Below are 8,511 nucleotides of genomic sequence, written 5' to 3' on the forward strand. Positions count from 1 at the left end.
AAAGATTGTTTGAGGCCTTGAAAAAAGAAAAGGGGGAAGGGAGTTAAAGTGAAGAGTTTGTGGCTAGTAAAGGTTGGTTGATGCGTTTTAAGGCTCATGCTAATTTGCATAATCTTAAAGTGCACGGGGAAGCTGCTAGTGGTGATGTGAAAGCAGCAGGTGATTTTCCTAGTGTGTTGGCTGAGATAATTAGGGAGGGGAGTTACCTTATAAACAATTGTTTAATGTGGATGAGACAGGCTTGTTCTGGAAGTGTATGCCTACACATATGTACATTGCTAAGGAGGAGAAGACAGCATCAGGCCATAAAGCCAGCAAGGAGAGATTGACTTTGCTACTTGGGGCTAATGTTGCTGGTGCCTTCAAGCTGAAGCCCTTGTTGCTGTATCTGGCTAAGAATCCAAGGGCACTCAAGGGTGCATGGAAGGGTCAACTACCTGTCATCTGGAAATCTAACAAGAAGGCATGGGTGACACTTAGCATATTTGAGGACTGGTTCACCAAACACTTTGTGTCAGAAGTGAAGGACTACTGTGCTTCAAAGGGGCTGCCCTTTAAGGTGTTGCTAGTGCTGGACAATGCCCCTGGTCACCCTGCCGATTTGAATGACATTCATCCAAATGTCAAGGTGGTTTACCTTCCACCTAATACCACCTCCCTTTTACAGCCTATGGACCAAGTGTTTTGCCTCTTTCAAGGCCTACTACCTCCAAAGGACATTTTCTATGGCTTTTAGGGCAACTGAGGAGGATAGAGTTGACTCTCAAGGACTTTTGTAAATCTTACAATGTTCTTGCTGCTATAAAAAACATTTCTGATTCTTGGGATGAAGTTAAGCAGACGAACCTGAATGGTGTTTGGAAAAAATTGTGTCCCCAGTTTGTGAATGATTTCCATGGCTTTGAGGATTCTGTTGAGGTTTTCATGAGGAATGCTTTGAAAAAACCACATAGTCATATCAATTGATGCAGAAAAAGCATTTGACAAAATCCAACACCCATTTCTGATAAAAACTCTCAGACAAGGACCTCATTCAACTGAAACAGCAATTAATTGAAGAGGAAGACACACCAACCCCAGAGCCGAGGAGATTTATAAGCAAGGAATTGTCAGGGGCCTTTGCCATGATAGAGGATGCCTTGGCAAGGTTTGAGGCTCAGGACCCCAACATTGACAAGTACATGAAGATTGCCAGAGGGGTCATGGATAGCCTGAGGTATTACAAGGAGATTTGCGAGGACAAGAAGAAGGTATCCTTCCAGACTAGCCTCGGACGTTATTTTAAGAAGGTAGAGAGGCCTGCAACAGATCCCATACCCTCTACCTCATATGCCTCTACAGACTCACCTGCCCCAATATCTCATGCACCTTCTGCAGGTTCTGCCTCTCAGACCTTCTCCCCCAAGTAGCCTAGTGTAAGCCTGTCTTTCCTCCCTTTGCAACGTCCAGTGTGCAAGCCAACAACAATAGTAAAGGTAAGGATAATATAGTATTTACCCTTGTATGTACATATGTGCTTTATGGTTTTTATTATTTATTTACCACAAGTAAAGGTCATCTTTCTTTTAAATTTTTTTTACTGATTTACTTCATTACCGCTGTGTATGTGCTCCATGTGAGTGGTGTAGGTGCTTATGTAGGTGGCTTATGGTGAATATTGTGTTACATCGCGCCATAGGAAGGGATCTCCTACATAACCTGAGGACCAACTGTATTTTGTTGAGGATTTTTGCATCCATATTTTTAGGAGATATTTATCTGAGGTTTTCCTTTATTGTGTTATCTTTTTATATTCTGGTATCAGGACAATACTGGCATTATAGAATAAATTAGAATGTGCTTTTCCTCATCTATTTTATGGAAGAGTTTGTGAAGAATTGTTATTAATACTTCTGAAATGTTGGATAGAATCTGGGCTTTAGGTTTTCTTTGTAGGTAATGTTTTATATTAGAAATTTAATCCCTTTATATATTACTAGAGGCCTGGTGCACGAAATCCATGCACAGGGCGCGTGGTGCCCTCAGCCTGGCCTGCAACCCTCTCAATCTGGGACCCCTTGGGGGATGTTCAACTGAAGGGATCGGGTCTAAATAAGCAGTTGGACATCCCTCTCACAATCCAGGATCACTGGCTGCTAACCGTTCATCTGCCTGCCTGCCTAATCACCCCTAACCAATCTGCCTGCCTGCCTGATCCCCCCAACCCCTCTGCCTGCCTGCCTGATCACTCCTAACTATTCTGCCTACCTGTCTGATCACCCCTATTCACCTCTGCCTGCCTGTCTGATCACCCCTAACCTTTCTCCCCTGACAACCTGATCGCCCCTAACTGCTCTCCTCTGCCAGTTTGATTGCTCCTAACTGCTCTCCCCTGCTGGCCTGATCGCCCCTAACTGCTCTCCCCTGCCAGCCAGATTGCCCTTAATAGCCTCTGCCTCCATGAGTTTTGTCTGGAAGGACATCTGGAAGACATCTGGTCTATCCAGTCTACTTAGCATATTGCCTTTTTATTAGTATAGATAGGTCTATTTAGTTGCCCATTTTTTCTTTGAGTTAGTTTTCATAGTTTATGAATTTTTCCATTTTATCTATGCTATCTAATTTGGAAAGCATAAAATTGTTTATAATGTATACTTATAATTGTTTTATTTCCATAAGCTTAGTAATAATGTCCCTTTTTCATTGCTGATTTTACTAATTCTCTATAAGCTTTTGGTCAAACTAGCTAAATATTTGTCAATTTTTTGATATTTTCAAAGAAACAAGCTTTGGTTTTGTTGGTTTTCTGTATTGTTTTTCTATTTTCTAGTTCATTAATTTCCACTTGTACTGTTTATTGTATTTTTCTTGTTAGTGCTTTAGGTTTTGTTTGCTGCCTTAATCACTGCCTTAATGTGGAATATTAGGATATTGGTTTGATATCTTTCTTCTTGGTTTAATATCGATAGCTACGTGTATATTTCCAGATATAAAATTTCCTCTAAGTATCGCTTTGGCTACACCCCATGAGTTTTGCTATGTTGTTTTTTTCATTTCTATTCATCTCAATAATATCAATAGCTACATGTATATTTCCAGATATAAAATTTCTAAGTATCGCTTTGGCTACACCCCATGAGTTTTGCTATGTTGTTTTTTTCATTTCTATTCATCTCAAGGTATTTATAATTTCCCTTTTTATATCATCTTTCATTCATTGGTAATTTAGAATTGTGTTGTTTAATATTGGTTTTTCCCTAGATGGGGTGTTCAGCTATTTGAGCATAGGCCTGAGCACTGGAGGGTTATAGGTTAGATTCAAAGTCATTGACATGTAACTGGGTTGCAGGTCCAATCCATGGACCATGGTCAGAATGGGTGTGGGATGCAACCAATCGATGTGTCTCTTTTACCTCTCTCTCTCTCTCTCTCTCTTCTCTTCCTCCCTCCCTCCCTCCCTCCCTCCCTCCCTCCTTCCTTCCCCTCCACTCTCTAAAAATCAATGGGAAAAATATCCTTAGTGAGGATTAAAAAACACACACATAGTTCTTTCCTCAAGTTTTTTTTTCTGTTACTGATTGTTAATTTTCCTTCATTGTGGCTGGAAATCATACTTTGTATGGTTCCAAGCCTCTTAAATTTATTGAGGTTTATTTTATGGCCTCACACATGGTCTTTTTAGGAGAATGTTCTTTGTGCATTGCGGAGAATATGTATTCTGGTGTTTTTTGGTGGAGTGTTCTAGTGTTAGATCTATTTGGTCACCACATCTCATCTTTGTTGACCTTCTGATTAGTGCTTCTATGCATTATCCAAAGTGGGATGTTGAAATATGCAACTATTATTATTGAAGTGTCTTTCCACTTGACTTCTGTTATTTTTACACCAGTCATTGTTTCTTTCTTTTGCTCGTTCAAACCTACCTTTGAGCCTCTCTAGTAAAAATTACATTTCAGCTATAATTTCAACTCCAGAATTTATATTTTGTTCTTAAAAAATAATCCCTATCTTTAGTGACAATATTTATTTGATGAGATATTTTCATCATAGCTTCTTTTATTTTCTAAGAATTATTTCCCTCAGTTCTTTAAACATACTTCAAACTGCTGCTTTGAAGCACTGTTTTCAAATCCAATATGTTGGCCTTGTCACAGAGAGTTACTGCTGCCTGAATTGTTTTCACTACATAGGTCACAATTTTCTGTTTCTTAGTATGTCTTGCAGTTTTGTTAAAAAGTGGGTGTTTTAAGTAATGTAGTGCAGTGCTCTGGATAGTGATTTACCTTCTGCATTTCTAGGGCTCAAGCTGCTGTTGTTTGCATGTTTGTTTAGTGACATGGCTGGACTCTTCTGGGGAAGTCTATGTCCCCTGCAGTGTGAAACCTCTGATGATGCTCCTCAGAAGGTGCAGCCTTGGGATGTCACGTGGGATGACAATAGTCTTAGCAGTGCTCTCCTTGTTTGTCTCTTTCCTTAATCTTTCTGTTAAGCTCTGTGTCTCCGTTTGTATTGTACCCAGTTGTTATGTCTACCAATTGCCAGCTGATTGCTCTCCTGTTATTTACAATGTCTCTGGACTGTTTTCAAGAGTGCCCTTTGAACTTCCCACACACATTTTTAAATAAAGTCATTTCTTTTGAGGAGAGCTTTGGAGTTCTCTGTAATTATGGACTTCTTTTCCTCCTATTCAAAAGTGCTGAACCATCGCTCTGGGCTCTAAGCTGGGATTGTAGTCTCTGGTCTTCACAACATGCCTCTCCCAGCATGGACCCTCCATCATATGAGGGAGCTGGAGTGTGAGCTGCTGGGCTTCAGTATTCTTAGCCTGTTATGTCTGGGATAGAGCCTCTCTGCTATGTCTAGAGGAGCAGGAGGGTGCTACTGGCTATGCTTGCCATTTTAGTCCTGTAACTCAGAGTTAAAGGGCATCATGAGAAATGCTGCCAGACAGCCCCTATTTGTAAGGTAGCATATACTTGATGGTTAACTGAGGGGAACAGGAGCCCCATCTTCTTTACCACACCTGTCCAGAGTGGAGTTTCCCTTAAGCTGAGCTGAAGGTGAGTGGGGGAGGGAGGAAGTCATGGGTTAAGTATCACCCACTCTTGTTACTAAAATTTGGTATATTGCAAAAAATTAACATTTCTTCATTTGCTATATGAACTTAGGGCAGCTTTTAGAGACTTTAATAGTTAAAAGATTTCACCAGATGTGGTTGTTCCACCAGCAATAATTCTGCAGGGCCCCTCAAGATGATGTCTGCATGTGGAATCCTGGTCAGTAGTTTTAGATTAAATGATGGCTACCATGCTAGCTCCTCTCATCATTCTCCCTGCTGAATGCATGGATTTTGCATAGTTTAGTTTTCCCCTTTTGTGGTTGTCCATTGGGGTTCAATGAAGTATTGCTAAATGGGGCCTTGATGACAGCTCCCTTGCCTTTCAGGTTGCTACGTTTATCTGGAGTCCTTTGCTTTCCAATCAATGCAGATGTGTTATATTTGCAGACGACAGGAGAAATGCTGGTGTCTCCTTATATTTCCAAATAGCCATTTATGGTCTTTCACAGCTCAGAAATGAGCCCCCTAATTCTAATTTTAAGTGATATTTCCAAGTGATATTTTTTCAAGAAATATTGCAAAACAATGAGACTATGAGATATTTTCATCATAGCTTCTTTTATTTTCTAAGAATTATTTCCCTCAGTTCTTTAAACATACTTCAAACTGCTGCTTTGAAGCACTGTTTTCAAATCCAATATGTTGGTCTTGTCACAGAGAGTTACTGCTGCCTGAGTTGTTTTCACTACATAGGTCACAATTTCCTGTTTCTTTGTATGTCTTACAGTTTTGTTAAAAACTGGGTGTTTTAAGTAATGTAGTGCAGTGCTCTGCACAGTGATTTACCTTCTGCATTTCTAGGGCTCAAATTGCTGTTTGATCCTGAACACTGTTCAGGGCGATCTCCATGATGAGGTTTGTTCTCCTCTTACCCCTCTGAACACTTGAGCAGGTACAAATAAGGGATGTGGGCCCTGTAACCTAGCCTTTCTAGTCTGTGCTGTGACCAAAACTTTAAGTGATGAGTTAAACAGAACAAGAAGGATGTGAGGTTGGAAAGTGCTGTGGTTGAGGCAGGGTGCATGCTTTCCTGTACACAAGTGAATTTACAGTAACATCTTGTAGCTCATTTCTTGGAAATAGAGTGGACTATGAGAAACAATAAAAAATTAGGGTGGTTTTTGGGGCCAGTCTTTCAAGTTTTCTCTGATCCTAGAACGACCCTTTGTACATGTCTCTTTTCCTGGTTCTCTCTAGAACATTGCTGACCTATGGTTCCTCTTGAAACTCTTATGGGATTACCAGACTCCTGTAAACTACTTACCAATAAATTTTCACTGTTTTCAAGAGTGCCCTTTGAACTTCCCACACTCGTTTTCAAATAAAGTCATTTCTTTTGAAGAGAGCTTTGGAGTTCTGTGTAATTATGGACTTCTTTTCCTCCTGTTCAAAAGTGCTGAACCATCGCTCTGGGCTGTAAGCTGGGATTGTAGTCTCTGGTCTTCACAACCTGCTTCTCCAAGCATGGACCCTCCATCATATGAGGGAACTGGAGTGTGGGCCGCTGGGCTTCAGTATTCTTAGCCTGTTGTGCCTGGGATAGAGCCTCTGTGCTGTGACTGAATGCTAGAGATGGATCCAGTAGACTCTGAATTATTTCCTGGTTTCTGTTCTAAGGAACCTCTTCTGCCCCAAGGTCAAGTGCTAAGAATTCAGGGTTGTCCAAGCAAATGAATGAGTTTTGGAGGAAGGGGACTAAAAAGTCCTGGCAGGTGAGTAAGGAAGGGAACGGAGGGTGTGCTGAGAGTGGCAGACTGGGAGAAGCACACTTGCTTCCCTGCTTCCTTCTAGAGGAGCAGGAGGGTGCTGCTGGCTGTGCTCGCCAGTTTAGTCCTGTAACTCAGAGTTAAAGGGCATCATGAGAAATGCTGCCAGCCTGCCCCTATTTGTAAGGTAGCATATACTTGATGGTTAACTGAGGGGAACAGGAGCCCCATCTTCTTTATCACACCTGCCCAGAATGGAGTTTCCCTTAAGCTAAGCTGAAGGTCAGTGGGGGAGGGAGGAAGTCATGGTTCGCTGTCAAGGTTTATCACTATAATCAACCAACATCTGAGAGGAAGTGTGGGTAAGCAGCCAGGGCTCAGGATTCAAACCAGTGGGGGAGTCTGGGGGCTTCTTCTTTAGGGACAAGGCCCAGATATCGGTGTAAAATGTAAACCCTGGGTGGCGGGGGGGCTGGGGGGCAGGGACGGTCATCAGACTTACATGATCTGATCTTCCCCTATCTTCTCATCTATAGAGATACCAGGGCTCAGAGGGGTTATGTTTTGTCCAAAGCCTTAGACTCAATAGTACAGAATCAGAAGCACATATCTTTCCTGACTGCATTTCATGTATTAATGGCAGACGCCAGTGCTGATGTGCTAATGTAATAGTCTACTCTGAACCTCATGGAACAAAGAAAGTGTCACTGGGCTAATAGAAGGGAACACATTGTCAGACATGTTATCCATCCTATGCTGCAGCAGAGGCTGCTGGCTTAGATATATTTAAATGCATGAAAACTCATTTTGTATTATTTTGCAAGGGATAATTCCCTCCTTAATTTTTTAGGTAAAACTATTATTCTTTTTTTGAATTAAATTTATTGGGGTGGGGGAGAACCAAGGTGGCGGCATAGCTAAACACCTATATTTGCTGCCTCTCACAACCACATCAAAATTACAACTAAAAGGCAGAACAACTACCACCCAGAACCACAGGAAAGCTGGCTGAGTGGAAGTTCCACAACTAGAGAGGTGAAGAAAGCGCATTGAGACTGGTAAGAGGTGCGGAGCTGTGGAAAGTGCTGGCACCTGGATGTGCTGCTCTTTTAATTGGGATGGAGATACAAGCTCCTGCTTGCTCTGAACTCCAGTTCTTGGCGAGACTCTGGGGGACTCAGAAACATATGGGGAGAAACTGGACTGTTTGGCATCAGGACAGGAACGTGAGGGTGGCTTTCTCTCAGAGGTGCTCGCAGCAATCATTGTTCCTGCATTGGTGCACGGGACGCGGAGACCCGGGACCTCTCCGGTGCAGGGATGACTGGCAGCCATTGCTGTTTCCTCTTCCCTGGTGATTCCCAGAGACCCTGTCTCACCCAATTTACAACCCCATCCAAGCTGTGTGCATCGGCTTTTGCAAATGAATGGCCTGTCCTTTCTCTGCCTAAAACCTGTCAAACTGCAGCTGGGTCAGAGAGCCCCAGAGCTTCCAAAAGAAGGCCCAAGACCTGGGAGCAGCACCCTGCTTTGTTTCACAGCTGGGCCTCGTCTGGGCACTTCCAAACCCCATACAAAGAAGAGAAATATGCAGATGTCTCTGTAGCTCCTGCTGGGTGGCCCCAGACAGTGGCTGACCTTGCACTTCCTTGGAGATCCAAGAACCAGTGTACCCAGTGGTCAGAGTGAGATCATACTGGATTATAA

The sequence above is a fragment of the Myotis brandtii genome, unplaced genomic scaffold (assembly GCF_000412655.1).
Source record: "Myotis brandtii unplaced genomic scaffold, ASM41265v1 scaffold1533, whole genome shotgun sequence".
In the NCBI taxonomy this organism is placed as follows: domain Eukaryota; kingdom Metazoa; phylum Chordata; class Mammalia; order Chiroptera; family Vespertilionidae; genus Myotis; species Myotis brandtii.